We start from the raw sequence: 17,883 nt of genomic DNA on the forward strand, positions 1-17,883 counted from the left end.
TTCTCCTGCCATGGATCTTGCAAACACCAGGGAGGAGGAGTGGACAACATAGTAAATTGTTATGGGAGTAAACAAGACAAGAGTTATGCTTTGCACATTTTAAGCCGTCTCTAGATATTTGTCATGAAAAACTGTCAAAGAATAATCAGCCTTTTGCCAAAAAAATCCTTTCCGTCTATTTTCTAACATTTTGTCCAATTTTTTATTTGGTTTTAATTTACATTTAGATTTATGATGTGTTTATGTTTTATTTAATTTTATATTATTATTAACTATTCATTGATCATGAATTACTGCATGATTTAAAGAGACATTAACATGTTTTTCTTTATTATATCTAAAAGTTGTTTCAAATCTATCGCATTTTTTTTTAAATGGATGCACCTGTGCTGAAACCCCCCCCCACATATATGTAGGTTTGTGATCTGTTAATTCAAAATCATCATATTGCTCTTCGTATTCAGCAAGGTCTGGCTGACCTGATCTGCACTGTTGGATCAGGTCCGCCAGACTTTGATAAATAGAGGCCTGTGTATATACTCATTCGCAGATGGTGCCTCAGAAAGTGTGCATATAAATAGACTGTAAACAACTTGTTTAAAATTATATTGAACATAACAGAAATGCAAATCTGTGCTCTATGTATCCTTAGTGACAGGCTGTTCAATGGTTAATAAGGACAATCCCTACCACTCTGTTAGTGGACAGGAACAAACCTCCATCATCATAAAAACAATCTATTACGTATGAATTTACTAGATTCCCTCCCTACCACGACTTATTGAACTTCTGAATAGTATTTGTTAAATAGAATGTTAAATTCTGCAGGCTCGCCAGAAACACGGGGCCTCAAGCTCTATCTGGAGCTTGATAGATATGCCCCACAGTGTTCACAGTGTATACCTATACACCTATATACAAGTCTCTGATTTACTGAAGGCTGTCACATGGTCTAGCGGGAAGCAAATTTAAAGACATTTTTAAATGTGTCAGAAAAGCACCTACTGCTCATAAGAAATTTAAGATCTTAAACATGTGTAGTTTGTAGGGATGGGCGAATGTGTAAATTAACGAATTTTGAATGTTAGAACGAATGTTATTACCGAAATTCGAATTATAAATCCGAATGTTGATAAGAACGAATATTCTTAAAAATTCTATAATCAAATGCTATTTACAGTTTTTTAATGTCACTTTCAAATTTGAATGTTTAGAATTATATTCGAAATTTCGAATTTAACATTCTATTTAACAAATACTATTTAGAAGTTCAATAGTTCATGTGGTAGGGAGAGAATCTAGTAAATTGATACGTAATAGATACAAATATATAATTTCGAATGTTTCTATATAGAATATTGCATAATTTGAATATTACATTTAAAGAAAGCATTATAAATACTATTACAAACATATAAATTCAAATTTTTCGATTTCGAATATTGCATAATTTGAATATTACATTTAAAGAAAGCATTAAAAATACTATTACAAATTCAAATTTTTCGAAAAGAATATTTTCGAATGTAATCGAAAAATTTGAAACCGAACATTTAAAAATCGAATGTTAGAATGTTATGTAAACATGTGTTAAAATTTGTTTCATTTTTCGAATGTTGCAAAACATTCGCCCATGACTAGTAGTTTGTACTTGCTGCTTATTCATATTCATGAGAGATGCTCCCCTTAAAACAATAAAGATGATTTTGAATGAACAGATCACAAACCTACATATATGTTGTTGTTTTTTAACAGAGAATTGCAATATATTATTATTATTATTCAATTTATTCAGTAATTAATACCAACATATTATTTGGATTTATTTTTTTTTTATAAAGAAATTGCTTATTTTTGGCTGCACTGTGTATTCATATACTGTATCTGTGCCAAACCCCTTCTGCACAATAGTCCATGCTATAAAGTTTGTAAAACTTTAATAAATATTACATGAGTTTGCCAAACTGCAGATTCTGAGCTATAAAAAAAATAATACTCAAATAAAAATTCAATGGCTAAAGGAACCTGCTGCCGAAAAGCACGTATGCTACAAATATTATTTCTCTGAAGGCAACAAAATTTCAATATTTTTTTATGAGGAAATGCATCAAATTTAGCATCAATACCAGAAAAGTGTTTTTAACACTTCTACAAGCAGGCAGCTCAATTTACATTAAAACTTTGAGCCTTCAAGCTATTTTTTTAGTCTTTGCTTTATAATCCAGCATTAGAACACTAAAAGGGAATTTTAATTGCATAAGGCTGGAAGGAGATTGAAGATAATGTAATAACTATTGATTATGATTATTATTTTAAAAAGTTAAAGATTTATGAATCAAGACTTAGGGGCATATTTATCAAGCTCTGTATGACGCTCGATGCCCCTTGTTTCCGGCAAGCCTTTAGGTTTTCCGGAAACAGAAGTTATGAAGTAGCGGTCAAAAGACCGCTGCTCCATAACTTGTCTGCCTTCTCTGAGGTGGCGGACAAAAATCAACCCGATCAAATCCAATCGGGTTGATTAACACCCCCTGCTAGCGGCCGATTGGCCGCAAATCTGCAGAGGGCGGCATTGCAGCAGCAGTTCACAAGAAGATAACAACAAGATCTCATCTGTCAGCAAGCAAAGCTTATTTTTATGGGCTGTAGTTTCAAAGAGCAAATCCAGCTATTAATTTTGCCAAAAATAAGCATACATGAGCAATTTCTCATACAATTTATATGCTGCAGCTGGTATAACAAGTCATTGGGAACACATTCAGGGAAAAACAATTTTACAGTGAAATGTCTCTTTAAAAGGACAAAAATCCAGTTTTCTTTTTTCAAGATTCAGATAGAGTGTGTAATTTTAAACACATTTCCAATTTACTTCTATTATGTAATTTGTTTTGTTCGCTTGGTATCTTGTATTGAAAATGATACCTAGGTAGGCTCAGAAGCTGATGATTGGTAGCTGCATATACTGTTTATGCCTTATGTTATTGGCTCACCCAATGTGGTCAGCTAGCTCCCAGTAGTGCATTGTTGCTTTTTTCAGCAAAGAATAGCAAGAGAATGGAACTAATTAGCTCATAGAAGTAAAATAGAAAGTTGTTTAAGATTGTTATGTCTGAATTGTGAAATAAACATTTTGGGTTTCATGTCAAGGAATTTATCACAAAAATGTGTTAGGAATACTAAATTATTTAAATGTGTATTTTGATATTATTTATTCCTTTGTTGATGTACACAACATTAAAGGGACTGTGAACAGTCTTTTTTGTTTAAGAATACAAAAAGCTGTGCATAATATATATATATATATATATATATAACTTTAAAGAGCCCCCTATTGTTGTCTCCACCAGCCCCAACCCCCCCCCCCCCACAATCGCAATTGCGATTTTGCAATAATTTTTTCTTCCACTGATATTACAAGTTGGGAGAAATCATGATTGGTAAACTGTTTTCCTAAATGTAAAAGTTGCATAAAACACAACAAACATACCTTACAAAGTACACTTGCAGATTAGAAAAACAAACAAAACAAATAGCCAATCAGCATCAATATGTTAGAAATCTTGACATATTGCAAGATTTAATAGCAAACCTTCTTAAACTGAATAGAGAAATAACATGACTGTGCCTGCACATTCTATTTGCATGCTCTGTTGCAAGTAGCAGCCATCAGCCAATCACAGGCTCATTTACATTTGTGAACTATGAACTTGCACATGCTCTGCAGAAGCTGATGTCTCAGAAATTTGCACCTAACGAGCAGCTATCCTATTCACCAACTCTAATACATAGGCTTCACTAAGATTCCAATAACTAAGCAAACATTTTCTCCATTTGTATGAGGTATGATGGAACTGTGAAGTATTATGAATATTTAATATGGTTTACCCAATTCTTTGAGATGGAGTAGATTTAGGTAGGCTCTGGAGCATGCACATATCTTAAAGGGACACTGAACCCAAAAAAAATTCTTTCGTGATTCAGATAGAGCATGCAATTTTAAGCAACTTTCTAATTTACTCCTATTATCAAATTTTCTTCATTCTCTTGTTATATTTATTTGAAAAGAAAGAATGTAAGTTTAGATGCCGGCCTTTTTTGGTGAACAAACTGGGTTGTCCTTGCTGATTGGACAGCACCAATAAACAAGTGATGTCCATGGTTCTGAACCAAATATTTGCTGGCTCCTTAGCTTAGATGCCTTCTTTTTCAAATAAAGATAGCAAGAAAACGAAGAAAAATTGATAATAGGAGTAAATTAGAAAGTTGCTTAAAATTGCATGCTCTATCTAAATCATGAAAGAAAAAAAATTGGGTTCAGTGTCCCTTTAAGTACTAAGGGCTCCATGTACGAATCAGTGTAAACTGCTCCAGAGCCCTTGCGGGGCAAGTTCGCACATGCAAGCCTGCTTCCTGCAATGTAAGAAGCAATGATCATTAGACCTCTGCTGCTTACACTCTTCGCCTCCTCTGAGGTTTGCAAAGAGAAATCTTAGAGAGCTAGCTCGCACTTGATGATTGACAGTTCCTTCTCTTGCACTATTGGTAGCACGAGTGAAGGGAGAGCATTACACACTGTATTTGCAAAGATTTATGATATACTAACTCTGCTTCTATACAGTACCCCAGACACTTGTGCACCCTAGGTATGCTCTTCAACAAAGGATACAAAGAGAACAAATTACATTTGGTGATCTAATTACATTTGAAAGTTTGTTGTTTTTTATATTTTAAAGAATCATGGAAGTTTAATTTTGACCTTTATGTCCCCTTTAACCATGAAGTGTTTTTTTTTAGAACATGGGCCACAACAAAATGCTAAAATGAGGCATCTTGCTGGGAAAGACTCATGCTAATCCTTCAGATATGTTTATTTACAGGCACCTTGTGATTGTTTTCTTCTAATGCTGGAAATCTGAGTGGGACAGGCTATTTTAAATGGAACCACTGCAAATAGCTCTCTTACTACCACAGTAGTATTGGTATAAGTTTTAGCGATAAGAAACTTTTTTTTATAAATCTATATATTCTATTTTAATAAGAAACACTTCTTTTAGTATAAAAATATATCTTCTATTTTAGTAAGCCACTGGGGATAATCAATGTCTAAACTAGTATATAGATTATTCGAAAGTAGTCCAGTAACCGCACACACTTTACACACTGCACTTAGTAATAATTAATGAGATGCATGCAGATTTCGTTTGCCAGCCAGGTCAGATATTTTTGGTAGCCACAAGAGACCTAGAAAGTACTAAATTTGAGTAATATTATAATCTATCTAACATATTTGTCATTGTGCTCAAATAATGATAGAGCTGAATTTTTAGAATTCGGATCTTGAAACTTATGTTAAACTTATATTCAATGAGATTTCATATTAACTTTCAAAACAATTTGCTGTTTTAGAAGAATTACTAGTTAAAGCCTTACTTTTAAGAAAAAAATAATAATGTAAACATAGATATGAATTCTCCAAGAAATAGAATAACATTTAAATAGGTTAAACATTTTTTTATAAAAAGTGTACCCCAATACCATTCAGAAGCCCCAATTCATTAGTTTGCTGTATAAAAATAATTATATTCAACTTGGTTGGTTTTGGGCTTTGTTTTAGGTGACGGATTGGAAGATCACAATTTTAATTTGTAACATTTCTGGGACCAAGAAATATGGGACACTTGTGAACAGTTGCCCACCTATGTTGGTGGGTGGAACCCACAGCATGAGGGCCAGGGTCACATGTGTGCCATGTCTGGGGTGGGACCTGTTGTGGACTGGGTTGGATAAAGTCTTGCATGTAGTGAATGGGAATTTCCTTGATGGGGAAGCTGGGGTATGAGCAGCAAGCAACCGGGGAAAATCCTGCAAGATCCAGGATTGTTGGGAGGTCTGAAACTATGAAAACAATATAACCAAAAAAAATATAATTTAGTTACACTTGTGCTGGGTAAAATTGTAAAAAAATATAAGCACTCTTTTTTTGTGTTTGGGGGGGATGGCTCTCAAAAGCTTTGCACAAATACATGGAGGTAAAATATTCATGATTTGTGAGAACCTAGGGCCCGATCCGATATGCAGCGTCGCCCGCAAAAGCCGGCAACACTGAAATTTGCGCTGGTTTGGTATCCTATATACGGCGTAACCTAGAAGTTACACCCGTATATTTCTGCCGTCGCCCGTAGTTTTTTGGGCCATAGGCAGGTATACCAAACCAGCGCAGTTTGGTATCCAATATACAGCGTAAGGACTTACGTGGCGAAAATGGAGAAATCTTACTCCATTTTCACCTTGCCACAAACTGCAGCCGTAGTAAGCCTTACGCTGTCTATTGGAGCCCCGTAACTCCCTAAACTAGCTGCAAAATAAACCTAACACCTAACGCATGCGCAATGTCTATCTACCTGTCAACCGCGATCCCCCACCGCAATCCCTAATAAAGTATTTAACCCCTAAACTGCCACACACGGACCCCGCCGCCATCTACAATAAAAGTATAACCCCCTAATGTGATCCCCCTACACCGTCGCAAGCTACATTACATACCCCCTAATGTGAGTCCCTTACACCGCCGCCATCTATCTTACCTACCCCCTAAACTGATCCCTACCCCGCCGCCATCTATCTTACCTACCCCTTAAACTGAGCCCCCTACCCCGCCACCATCTATCTTACCTACCCCCTAAACTGAGCCCCTACCCCGCCGCCATCTATCTTACCTACCCCTAAAGTGAGCACCTACCCCGCCGCCAGCTACCTTACCTACCCACTAAAGTGAGTCCCTACCCCGTCGCCATCTACCTTACCTACCCCCTAAACTGAGCCCCTTACACCGCCGCCATCTATTTTAAAAATATTAACCCCTAATTTAATCCCCCTACACCGCCGCCAGCTATATTAACTATATTAACCCTAATTATATTAGGGTTAATATAGTTAATATAGTTATTATATTATATATATTAACTATATTAACCCTAATTATATTAGGGTTAATATAGTTAATATCGTTATTATATTATATATATATATTAAGTATAATAACCATATCTAACTCTAACATCCCTAACTAAATTCTTATTAAAATAAATCTAATTAATATTAATATTATTAATTAAAATATTCCTATTTAAATCTAAATACTTATCTATAAAATAAACCCTAAGATAGCTACAATGTAATTAATAATTACATTGCAGCTATTTTAGGGTTTATATTTATTTTACAGGTAACTTGGTATTTATTTTAACTAGGTACAATAGCTATTAAATAGTTAATAACTATTTAATAGCTACCTAGTTAAAATAATTACCAATTTACCTGTAAAATAAATCCTAACCTAAGTTACAAATACACCCACACTATCAATAAATTAAAAAAACTACAAATATCTCAACTAAAATACAATAAAATAATCTAAACTAAATTACAAAAAAAACCAAAACACTAAATTACAAAAAATAAAAAAAAATTACAAGATTTTTAAGCTAATTACACCTATTCTAAGCCCCCTAATAAAATAATAAAGCCCCCCAAAATAAAAAAAATTCCCTGCCCTATTCTAAATTAAAAAAGTTCAAAGCTCTTTTTCTTTACCAGCCCTTAAAAGGGCCTTTTGCGGGGCATGCCCCAAAGAATTCTGCTCTTTTGCCTGTAAAAGAAAAACACAATACCACCCCCCAACATTACAACCCACCACCCACATACCCCTATTCTAAACCCACCCAAACCCCCCTTAAAAAAAACTAACACTACCCCCCTGAAAATCTCCCTACCTTGTCTTCACCCAGCCGGGCCGAACTCTTCATCCGATCCGGGTGATGTCCAATGAAGCGACAGTGAAGTCTTCTTACATCCGGGCAATGTCTTCAATCAAGCGGCAGTGAAGTCTTCTTCCATCCGGGGGATGTCTTCAATCAAGCGGCAGTTAAGTCTTCTTCCATCCGGCGATGTCTTCAAGCAAAGCGGCATCTTCAATCTTCTTTCTTCGCTCCTCCGCCGCGGAGCATCCATCCGGCACAATGACTTCCCGACGAATGAGGAACCTTTAAATGACGTCATCCAAGATGGCATCCGTTGAATTCCGATTGGCTGATAGGATTCTATCAGCCAATTGGAATTAAGGTTGAAAAATCTGATTGGCTGATGGAATCAGCCAATCAGATTCAAGTTCAATCCGATTGGCTGATTGGTTCAGCCCCTAATATCCAAGACAACAATGTAATGTGTTTGAATGCATCTTTATTTTACTTAGTAACCAATAATATTAATTTGTAATTTGTGCAATTAACAATTCTATATAATTGTTCATAATGTTATATATTTTTTGCTTTTTATTAAACCACAAATCAGTTCTCTTTATTAAAATCTGAGCTGAGCATGCACACAAAATATAAATATTGAAAAACCAAATAGGCACGGAGCTCTATTTATTAAGCAGCGGATGCTGTTTCGGAGGCCCATCATTTTAGGCTCGTCTGGAAGACATTGGAAGAAACAGTGCTCATAAGACCGCTGCTCCTTCACCTTTCCACCACCTTTAAAGGACCAGTCAACACAGTAGATTTGCATAATCAACAAATGCAAGATAACAAGACAGTGCAATAGCACTTAGTCTGAACTTCAAAAGAGTAGTAGATCTTAAAAGTTATGTCTTTTTCCACTCCCCCTGTACCATGTGACAGCCAGCAGCCATTCACAAATGCATACACGTACCATGTGACAGCCATCAGCCATACACAAATGCATACACACTTATTCTTGCACATGCTCAGTAGGAGCTGGTGACTCAAAAAGTTTAAATATAAAAAGAATGTGCACATTCTGTTAATGGAAGTAAATTGGAAAGTTGTTTAAAATGGCATGCTGTATCTGAATAATGAAAGTTTAATATTGATTGAGTGTCCCTTTAAGGTAGCGGATTCAAATCATCCCGATCCAATATGATTGACAGCCCTTGCTAGCAGCCGATTGGCTACCAGTAAGCAGGGGGCGGCATTGCACCAGCATTTCACCAGAAATAATTAGGCAATGATAAATGCGGACAACATATTCTGTCTGCATATAGCAATGTTGAGTGGACATGATTCACTATAGCGAATGATGGCCACTTAATACTTAATACATCTACTCCAAGGTATTCAAATGAGGCCAATATGACTGAGTAATAAAAATGGCAAAATAAAAAACTTACCGCAAAATAAAATATCTGCAACTATAATCATACAATACTTTTCACTACTGTTAATTTAAAATGTGCAGATTACATAATAGATGTTATTTTGTCTGTTCTTTTTTTGTGAGAATCATGTTTTTTAAGGTTTTAGAGCATAACAAAGCTCAATGTCATAATGAATGTCTTGGAACTCTGTACAGTAAGGCTTTTGATTTTATTTTCCTGCAAAATATAACAGCCTGTTGGTTTTCATGAACTGATTTATTTAAAGCAAACTAATTTCCTTACAGCCTGAAGTCATTAGGTTCCTTACAGGAATGACACATTTACTATATAGGTGCCAGTTCTTTCATGGGATATTAACTTCATCCAAGTTAAGCTTATGGAGCCCTACTTTTGAGCTGCAACATCAACACATTAAATCAATCTATCTACAGAAGAGCTATGTCAAAATAGCTGTCTCTATGCATTTTGTATTGTTATTCTTCACTGAGCTGATGCTCAGGGGTCAGATTAGAGTTCATTCAACCAAAACCTTAGCAGAGATGATAGCTAGCCTCGAGGCACATTTTTAAGTTGAGATTTGCAGAACAGCTACTTGGAGTTCATTTGACATTTTGCAAAATGTTATTACTTTAACATTGTTACACAGAAAGATACAAAAATGGTTGATTGTATGATAGGTCTCACTAGTCATGCGTGATTTGTCCTCCTATGGAGTCTATTTTCTATACTTTGTTATACACTGTGACAATTTCCAATGACCCACTAAAGATCAGCATTTTGGAGCTACAGTTGCTGAGTTTACTTTTTGTAATACCCTTTCACGTAAATATATCTGCAAATCAGGGATCAATTAAAACGTAACATAAGATATATTTTTAATTCACTCAACAAATTACAGGTTCATTACAAACAATTATTTTCCAACAGCTTAAAAAACTTGCAGATCAAATAAAAAGAAACATAGCAAAGAACAATAATATCTTAAAGGGATACTGAACCCAATTTTTTTTTTCTTTCATAATTCAGATAGAGCGTGTAACTTTAAGCAAATTTCTAATTTAAACAATTTAATACAAATTGAGAATAGGAGTAAATTAGAAAGTTGCTTAAAATTGCATGCTCTATCTGAATCATAAAATAAAAAAATGGGTTCAGTATCCCTTTAAAGCTTCAATTTGTTTTCTTCTTTTTGTTACATCATACCCTTAAAGGGACAGTTCACCCAAACATTTTCTCCCCTTTAAATTGTTCCCAATGATTCATTTTACCTGCTGGAATGTTTTAAATTGTTTACAAGTAGTTCCTTTACCCCTAATTTGGCATTTGAAATAGCTGATTTAGCCTGTGGTATCCAAACCTATACTGGAAGTTTCTATACTGGAGTATATTCTATTGAATAGCCTAAGTAAGCACAGCCAGCAGAAGAGATTACACTCTCAGTGGGGGGCATGATATTAAAGTAATAAAATGATAATTTTCCATTGTTCTCTCTAAGTATAGAGCTTTGGTTTTCTAGACAAATATAAGATAAGGAAGCAAGTCTGAGACTGTGTACATAAAAGTGATAACATAATGAGATCTGATATTACCTGAAGCTCAACCCATTGTAATAGGCTGTGGTTTAAAAGCACAAAACCAGCTACTTCATATACACAAATAAACAGAAAAATGACATTTCTCATACATTGTATACTCTGCAGCTGGTATAACAAGTCATTGAAAATACATTCATATAAAAACAATTTTACAGTGCACTGTCCCTTTAAACCATTAATTCGTACACCCCCCAAAACAAAGCAAAACAAAAAAATACTCCTGTATGTATGTACAGCATTTGGATAATGGCGATGTGAACAGGCCACAAACACAAACTAAGATTGTCTTGAAAAAGGCTCAATTATGGAGCCAAAACGTCAACCTGAAATATGTTATTTTTTACTGAATAAATAAAGAATCAACTATAAAAAGACCAATGAGTGCCCTCTATTTTTCATATGGATATGTATATTAATATATACATATCTATTTATGTGTTAATATGTGTATATACACATATTTACACATCAATATATATGTATACAGTATATTCATATACATATATATTTACAGCTAACAGCAGTTTACATAGACCACTATGTAAAGACACTTTTTAGTGCAGTTTTTTTCAAACACCCATGATAACTGCTTCATGCAGTTATTTTATTAAAAATGCTATTTTTATTTTTTTATTACTATAGAAGCTAACACTTTATTTTGGGGGCAATTGGGGTACATTATGAAAATCAATCAAAGGTCTGACCTCTGGTTAATTTTCTGAGTGCTAATTGTTACTGCAAGCTCACAGTAGCAATAACCAGCCACTAGTAATGGCTGATTATTTATTTGTTGCCCGTAAACTAGCAAATTTGTCCATAAATTAGCGCTCCACTTATAATCTAGCCCTTAATATTTTGTAATGTCACTTAAACATGTTCATGTACTCTGTGTTCCTCATGAAATTATTTTCTGTTTCTAGTTTTTGTTTATTTAAATAATTATATGATTTTTTGTTGTTATTATTATTTAATCTAATGCAATTATGTCTTCTACTACATTGTTTTTCTAAAGTATAGGAAGCAACTTTTGGCCATCTTGGAAGTTGTCCATTGTTGTCAATTAATGCAACAAACCTTTTAGAAAAGTTGCCATTCATGTTATGGAGATGCTTGAAAGAAAGTAGAAGATATCACTAAGGATAAAAACCTTCTGGTCTGATTACAATTATTACCATATATAATTTTCCTATTGATTGTTTTAATTGTAATAATCAAGTATAACAGTATTTCCATCTTTATTATGATTAATAAAATTCAGAATCTTCAATGTGATAAATTACTTCATCTCATGCCAAGCCAATCTGTTCTAAAAAAAAAGATTCTTATAAAAATAAGTCAATGTGTAACTTTTAGATACCATGATTCATGTGAGATATTTATTACAAGATGCCACAAAGTAGCATATGGACCTATGAATCTGGGTTCTACATAGTGAAAATGTTGTGATATAGCTCTGAAGCTGGGGGTAGAAATTGGTATACAGTTGTAGGTCAAACATGGTAACTTTCAGTAATAGGAGGCAGAGCTGGTCATATTCATAGCATAGGTCTGTAGCAGAGTATAGCTGAATCCAATCTGAGTATAATTCATTTATGCAACTGGGTGAGCCTGGAGCTCCGTTTTAGTGCCAGTGAAAGGCAATACCATATTTGGCATAGGCTGTGCAGGGTGTTGATGTTAAATTCAAGTAACACCTTCACAAAAGTGAAAAAGTAAAGTGCTGGAACAGCACAGCCAGGAAAATATGGAACACAAATGAAACAGAATAGGAGTAGTTTGACAGGGCTGTTGATTATTGTCAAACAGACATGTCTAAAAGAGAGGCAGCAACCTCAAATATAAATAAAAAACAGTAACAAGAAAACAAGGAACATAGGGTAGATAGAGTATGTTGAACCTTCCTATTTGAGGTCATGAATTTAAATAATCTATTAGCATTCCTTATATTACGCTGTGTAATCTGACTGGCTGTACTCCTACAAATAGTGATTAAAGAGGTCTAGACATGCTAACAACCTATGGTGAAGGTTAACGTTAACTAACTGATCTATACTTTATTAAAGAGAGGGGAGCTGCAGCATTAAAGGTATAATAAAAACATAGAAACATAGATATTGACGGCAGATAAGAGCCATAGGCCCAGTAAGTCTGCCCGACCTTACCTAAGAGTATAAACTTATCTAGTTCGTAGGATATCCTTATGCTTGTCCTATGCATTTTTAAAGTCCCCCAAAGTGTTTGTTGCTACTACCTCTTGAGGAAGTTTATTCCATAAATCAATCACTCTTTCTGTAAAGAAGTGCTTCCTCAAATTACTCCTGAATCTACTACCCTTTAGCTTGAGCTCATGACCCCTTGTTCTTGAATTTTCCATTTTATGTAAAATACCCACAGCCTCAGTTTTACTAAAGCCTTTAATGTACTTGAAAGTTGCTATCATATCACCTCTTTCCCTTCTCTCCTCTAAGCTATACATATTTAGGTAATTGAGCCTATCCTGGTAAGTTTTATTTTTTAGACCATGTACCATTTTGGTAGCCCTCCTTTGCACAAATTCAAGTTTGTTAATATCCTTCTGAAGATATGGCCTCCAGAACTGCACACAATACTCAAGATGAGGCCTAACTAATGATCTATAAAGTGGCATAAGAACCTTACTATTTCTGCTACAAATACCTCTACCAATACATCCAAGCATTCTACTAGCCTTACTCGCTGCATTACTACATTGTTTACTAAATTTTAAATCATCTGAAATAATAATTCCCAAGTCATGTTCCTCATCTGTAACAGTCAATAAAGTGTCATTGAGTCTGTAATTAACATTTGGATTTTTCTTCCATAAATGCATTATTTTACACTTTGCTGTGTTAAACTTTCGATCCCAGTCATTTGTCCAATCCTCCAATTGTTGTATATCACTTCTCATTTTGTCTACCCCCCTGGAACATCCACTCTGTTACAAATTTTTGTATCATCTGCAAAGAGACATACTTTCCCCTGTAGCCCTTTGCTGATATCGCAGATAAATATGTTAAACAAAACAGGCCCCAGAACTGACCCCTGAGGAACACCACTAGTAACAGCCCCCTCTGCTGAATGAACTCCATTTACTAAGACACTTTGTTTTCTGTCCTTAAGCCAGCATTCCACCCAGTTCACAATTTTTGAATCTAGACCAAGGAGATACAGTTTGTGAATTAGTTTATTGTGTGGGACGGTGTCAAATGCTTTGCTGAAATCTAGATATGCTACATCAACTGCTCCACCCTTGTCTAATACTTTTGTTACATAATCAAAGAAGTCAATTAGATTAGTCTGACATGATCTCCCTGAAGTAAAACCATGCTGATTTTGGTCATGTTTGTTTTTATGTAGGTCATAATTCTTTCTTTTAAGAGGCTTTCCATTCATTTTCCTACTACTGAAGTTAAACTAACTGGCCTGTAGTTGCCAGATTCTTCTCTACTTCCCTTTTTATGAAGATGTATTACATTTGCTATTCTCCAATCATCTGGGACAGCTCCTGTTAATAGTGACTGATTAAACAGATCAGTTAATGGGACAGTTAGCACTGATTGAAGTTCTTTTAAAACCCTTGGATGAATATTATCAGGACCCACTGCCTTTTTAACATTTATTTTTGATAATGCTAACAAAACCTCATCCTCTGTAAAAAGATTACTGTTAAGCTTGTTTCTATTTTTCGGAGCATCCCTTAATGTAGACATTGTATCTTCACAATCTTTTGTGAAAACAGAACAGAAGTAATCATTGAGACAGTCTGCAATCTACTTATCTCCTTCTATTATTCTACAATCAACTGATTTCAATTTTACTATTCCTACCTTATTTGTTCTTCTTTCACTGATATATCTAAAGAATGTTTTGTCCCCATGTTTTACTGACTGTGCTATCTTCTCTTCTGTATGAGCTTTAACCTTCCTAATTAACTGCTTAGTCTTTTTGTTGTTGGAGTCTCCATATTTTCATATCATCATCTGCTTGTGTGTGTCTATAATTTTTATAAGCTATCTTTTTTGTCTTTACAGCATGTGCTACTTCTTTGGAAAACCAAATTGGTTTCCACTTTCTTTTACTTTTACAGACATGTCTAATACAGTGTGCGGTTGCATCTAAAATGGCACCTTTCACAAACTCCCACTGTTCTTGAACCCCTGTAATAAGAGTTTGCCCTTTTAAATAGTTTTTTAGGTATTCTCCCATTAATGAAAAATCTGCCGTCCTAAAGTCTAAAACTTTTGTTTTAGTCTGGGTGGACAGTTCCTGCACATGAATACTAAACCAAACAGATTGATGATCACTGGATCCTAAGTTCTCACCTACCGACACATCTGAAACTGTATCACTGTTTGTAAGTATTAGATCTAATATAGCTTCCTTACGAGTTGGTTCCTTGACTAATTGCTCAGTGATTCCCCTAGCAGAGATTCAAGAATATACCTGCTTCTAGCTGATCTAGCAGAAGGAATCTTCCAGTCTATATCTGGCAAATTAAAGTCCCCCAGTACTATAACCTTACCCTTCATGGTCATTTTGGTTATTTCTTCTAATAACAGATTGTCCAGTTTTTCATCCTGCAATGGAGGCCTATATACAACCCCTATTCTAAAAACATTTTTATCTCCAATTTCCAAAGTCACCCAAATACTTTCCACCTCATCATTTGTTCCTACAATTTCAGTAACCTTTATATTTTCATTTACATACAGAGCAACTCCTCCACCTTTCTTTCCTACTCTGTTCTTTTTAAATAACGAGTGTCATTTGAATTCTCCAAAAGTGCAGTTTGAAAAATAATTTTTTCACAAAATACGCAGGTACACAAGAACTGTAAAATTGCCCATTGTATCTTATAATCTAAGAACAAGCTAACTGTGGCGGTAAAACAAGAAGGCTGCACAGTACTATACTCATATTCTGTTCCATCTGTACCTATGTGAGAACTGATTACTTGATCCAACTCAAGAAGAGTGAACCTCAGTACAAGCAGGTCTTGGGCATTGGAATATTGTAACTTACTGTAACACTGATCCAAGTCAAAGTGGAGGTTTTGGGCTTTAAAGTTGGGGGAGTGGTGTGTTAGAAAAAAAACAGCACTGAAAAGTGCCTTTATATTGTGGTTTATGGGAACTGTGGGTTGACAGTAAATATATATGTATATTCTTATATGCATATACAGGGAGTGCAGAATTATTAGGCAAGTTGTATTTTTGAGGATTAATTTTATTATTGAACAACAACCATGTTCTCAATGAACCCAAAAAACTCATTAATATCAAAGCTGAATAGTTTTGGAAGTAGTTTTTAGTTTGTTTTTAGTTATAGCTATTTTAGGGGGATATCTGTGTGTGCAGGTGACTATTACTGTGCATAATTATTAGGCAACTTAACAAAAAACAAATATATACCCATTTCAATTATTTATTTTTACTAGTGAAACCAATATAACATCTCAACATTCACAAATATACATTTCTGACATTCAAAAACAAAACAAAAACAAATCAGTGACCAATATAGCCACCTTTCTTTGCAAGGACACTCAAAAGCCTGCCATCCATGGATTCTGTCAGTGTTTTGATCTGTTCACCATAAACATTGTGTGCAGCAGCAACCACAGCCTCCCAGACACTGTTCAGAGAGGTGTACTGTTTTCTCTCCTTGTAAATCTCACATTTGATGATGGACCACAGGTTCTCAATGGGGTTCAGATCAGGTGAACAAGGAGGCCATGTCATTAGATTTTCTTCTTTTATACCCTTTCTTGCCAGCCACGCTGTGGAGTACTTGGACGCGTGTGATGGAGCATTGTCCTGCATGAAAATCATGTTTTTCTTGAAGGATGCAGACTTCTTCCTGTACCACTGCTTGAAGAAGGTGTCTTCCAGAAACTGGCAGTAGGACTGGGAGTTGAGCTTGACTCCATATTCAAACCGAAAAGGCCCCACAAGCTCATCTTTGATGATACCAGCCCAAACCAGTACTCCACCTCCACCTTGCTGGCGTCTGAGTCGGACTGGAGCTCTCTGCCCTTTACCAATCCAGCCACGGGCCCATCCATCTGGCCCATCAAGACTCACTCTCATTTCATCAGTCCATAAAACCTTAGAAAAATCAGTCTTGAGATATTTCTTGGCCCAGTCTTGACGTTTCAGCTTGTGTGTCTTGTTCAGTGGTGGTTGTCTTTCAGCCTTTCTTACCTTGGCCATGTCTCTGAGTATTGCACACCTTGTGCTTTTGGGCACTCCAGTGATGTTGCAGCTCTGAAATATGGCCAAACTGGTGGCAAGTGGCATCTTGGCAGCTGCACGCTTGACTTTTCTCAGTTCATGGGCAGTTATTTTGCGCCTTGGTTTTTCCACACGCTTCTTGCGACCCTGTTGACTATTTTGAATGAAACGCTTGATTGTTCGATGATCACGCTTCAGAAGCTTTGCAATTTTAAGAGTGCTGCATCCCTCTGCAAGATATCTCACTATTTTTGACTTTTCTGAGCCTGTCAAGTCCTTCTTTTGACCCATTTTGCCAAAGGAAAGGAAGTTGCCTAATAATTATGCACACCTGATATAGGGTGTTGATGTCATTAGACCACACCCCTTCTCATTACAGAGATGCACATCACCTAATATGCTTAATTGGTAGTAGGCTTTCGAGCCTATACAGCTTGGAGTAAGACAACATGCATAAAGAGGATGATGTGGTCAAAATACTCATTTGCCTAATAATTCTGCACTCCCTGTACATTTATGTGTTAATATGTGTTTATACACATATTAACACATGCATGTATATCATTATATATATATATATATATATATATATATATATATATATATATATATATATTTATAAATGCTGTCCATCGCTGCGTGACTTAGCCCATTCGCTGGGCTTTAGTTCTGAGGGCATCAGAGCAAGGCTCCAATTAGAGCCTATGGAAGTGCGCTCTCATGAGCCCAATGCTTCCCAACAATGGTTCGCATTGCTGTTAACTTGTAATACCAGCGCATATTAGCGTGCTCTGTTATTACAAAGTAGAGCACTAATATCGCTTTCTTGAAAGCAATATTAATGCTGTACTTGTAA

This window comes from Bombina bombina, chromosome 3 (assembly GCF_027579735.1).
Source record: "Bombina bombina isolate aBomBom1 chromosome 3, aBomBom1.pri, whole genome shotgun sequence".
NCBI classification, from domain to species: Eukaryota; Metazoa; Chordata; class Amphibia; order Anura; family Bombinatoridae; genus Bombina; species Bombina bombina.